The following is a 3,030-nucleotide window of genomic DNA, read 5'->3' as shown; positions in this document are numbered from 1 at the left end:
AGAGGGCGGCCGGGCGACTATCTGATGACGCGATGAGTGAGGAATAGTAGTTAGTCCTAGCCACTCTCATCGCCACTAGGTAGGATCTAACATGTGTCCTTACCTGTGTTCGAGCGGATTCGGTTCGGCTGGCCCTCCAACGGCTCTCTAGGCGTCTTTTCCGGCGTTTCATCTCTCTCAGCTCCCCGGTAAACCAGGGCTATAGCTAAAAGATATAAACTACTTTGAAACCATCTGGTTTTTTCTTTGGATTATAAGTACTGTTTGAGCTGTGAATTTACAAGCTGCCTAAAGACAGAGTGAGCATAGATTATAAATTCTTAATGTTGGACTGGAGAATTATCTATGGACAGTGGAAACTGAAACAGTGAAAAAACCTCTTGGAGAAGGCCTGTGGACTATTAACTCGAATAGTCGGTCTTGGTGGATTATAAATTTTGATTGAGGGGCAACTTTGGATGCTGAATAATTGTTTTTGGAAGTGAGCCCTATACCTTTGCATTATAAATATTGTTTGAATTGTGATTTTTACAGCTATTTAAAGGCAGAGTGAACAGTAAGGAACTATTGCTAGCAAGATATTTTGGACTAATTTTTGGCAAAGGGGCAAAGTCGGACCTTGGGATAAATTTTATCGTTTTTTTCTTTTTTCCTTTTTTATTTCTCCTATTGGTTTTGGGGAGCCCAGTGGATTATAAATTATTAACGTTGGACTGGAGAACTACTTATGAACAGTGGAAACTGAGATAGTGGAGAAACGTCTTGGAGAAGGACTATGGATTACCAACTTGAACTGTTTCAACTGTTTTTGGAAGTGGTCCCCACCTTCAGAAGTGGATTATAAATTTCTTTTCTTATCTCCTTGCTGAAAGAGCTTATTGATCTAGAGATTACATAAGGACAATAAGAACCATTTAAGATAATTTCGAAAGATATATTGTGTTGAATATAGTGTTGAAGGCAGGTGTGGGGAAAGAGTCTTAGAGTTTGAAAAAGGCATTTGGGGGTTAGAAATAAAATGAGTATTCCGAATCTAAGTAAAACTGGTAAGAAAGCACCTTCAGCCCCATCCTCCGCCTTAGCAAGCCTGGTATATCAGAGATCAATTGAAGCAATGTGCCAACAAGAAATTTCCAGAAGGAGATGCAAGCAACACTACAAGTGATTGAAGAAGCAATTTCCTCTCATAAGGATGACACAAGGAAAAATCATTAGGAGACAAAAGACAACCTTGATAAAATGAACCAAAAAATGAACAACATAGATTCCCAATTAGAAAACTTTAAACAGATGGTCACAAAAAAATGAACAAAGAATTCAAAAAGTAGAAAATAAGTCACTAGAGACCGACCAAAAGTTGGCAGAACTGAAAGATGAGAATCAAAAGCTGATGCAGATCAACAGAGAATTGGAAGATTCAATTGCAGTTATAGAAATGGAAAAGGCATCTTATTTCCTAAGATTCCAAAATGTAATAGAGGATAAAGAAGAGGATCTTGCGGATTTGATAATGGAGCTATTGGCTGAAGCACTGGAAATTGGGAAACAAGAAATGGAAGGAGAGTTAGATCAAATATTTTGAGTCAACTCAAGCTACGCAAGAAGAAATAAAGTCCCCAGACAAGTATATATTAGATTTGTCAAAAGAGCGATAAGGGATGAGATTTTGAGAAGAATGAGAGATGACCCTCTGCAATACAAAGAAAAAGAGATTGTAGTCTTGAAGCAGATTCCCAGGAGAATAAGAGATGTATTCTCAATTCCTGATTAGAAAATTAACTGAAAAAGGAGAGAATTTCAGATGGCTGATTTCAGAAGGAATCCTAATCAACTGGGATGGGAAAAGATACAGATTGGACACACCACTTAAGACAATGGAGTTTTACGATAACCATAAAGTGTTTATGGAAAGGAAAAGTGTGGAACCACGTCCAGAAAGAGAAACAAAGAGACAGGAAGAAAGGAACAGCTAAGCCAAGGGAAGAAGAAGAAACTGAAAATACAAAGACAGAAGAAGAGGTAAGAGCAAGAGAACAGAGTGTCAGGGCCCACTTCAAAATCTCATCCTAAGAAAGCAGAACTCATGGAAGCAGTTTCTTCCAAAAGGAACTTTTATTAGGAGAAGCTGATAACAGGCATAATAGACAGGATCTGAGGGTTTCCCACTCAGATCAATAGATCAAGAGTCCCAAGCAAACCCCACCCCAATAGTTTATCTGGTCAATTCAAATGGGCCAATCCCCAGGTGTTAAGTCCTTGGGAACCATCCACAAAAGCTGCCTGGAGAAGTGGCTGTCCTCTTCCGACACCAGTTACTGCGAGCTTTGCCACATGGAGTTTGTGATGGAAAGGTGGCCCAGGCCCCTGTCGGAGTGGCTCAGGCACCCCAGGCCGTGCAACGAGAAGTGGACGCTGTTTTGCAACATGGCCTGCTTCCTCTTCATCACTCTGCCGGTGGCCATCTTGGGCTGGCTCTGCCTGTGGGGTGCCCAGGACCACATGCAGTTCAACAGCCACTTGGAGGCCATCGGCCTCATTGCCCTGACCATCGCCCTTTTCACCATCTACATCCTTTGGACACTGGTGTCGTTCTGCTACCACTGCCAGCTCTATTCCGAGTGGCAAAGGACCAACCAGAAGGTCCGGCTGATGATTCACGATGCCAGGAACCCCGCCCCCGCCCCTCACTCCCTGCTCTCAGCCAAGCTGCTGAAGAAGAAAGCCAATGAGACCACTGTGTGAATCAGGCTCGCCCCTTGTTTTCCCCCCGCTCTGAAGCGACGGAAGGGAGGAAGAGGAAAAAGGAGGGAGAGAAAAAGGAGGAAGGAAGAGAAGGCGGACTTGTCCAAACCTCCAACCCAGCTGGAAGAGAGCTGGCCATCCTGTTCATCGGTCAAGCCCCCTCCTCCCCCTCCTGCCACCAAAAGACAGCCAATTCCCCGGGTGTGTGCAATGGCCTGGGGATGTGGCATGCCGAGGAGCATCCTTTGGCCCCGCTCCATCCTCAGAGGCCCAGTGGGAGAAGAATAC

General features: G+C 43.7%; 1 pseudogene; it reads left to right on the top strand.

Annotated features, from left to right (window-relative positions):
• The first annotated feature begins 2,229 nt into the window (after positions 1-2,229).
• On the top strand, positions 2,230-2,742 carry LOC107291677 (annotated as a pseudogene).
• The last annotated feature ends 288 nt before the right edge of the window (positions 2,743-3,030 follow it).

The sequence above is a fragment of the Protobothrops mucrosquamatus genome, unplaced genomic scaffold (genome assembly GCF_001527695.2).
Source record: "Protobothrops mucrosquamatus isolate PMUCROS unplaced genomic scaffold, P.Mucros_1.0 scaffold1163, whole genome shotgun sequence".
NCBI classification, from domain to species: domain Eukaryota; kingdom Metazoa; phylum Chordata; class Lepidosauria; order Squamata; family Viperidae; genus Protobothrops; species Protobothrops mucrosquamatus.
This window is presented reverse-complemented; position numbering and strand designations above follow the sequence as displayed.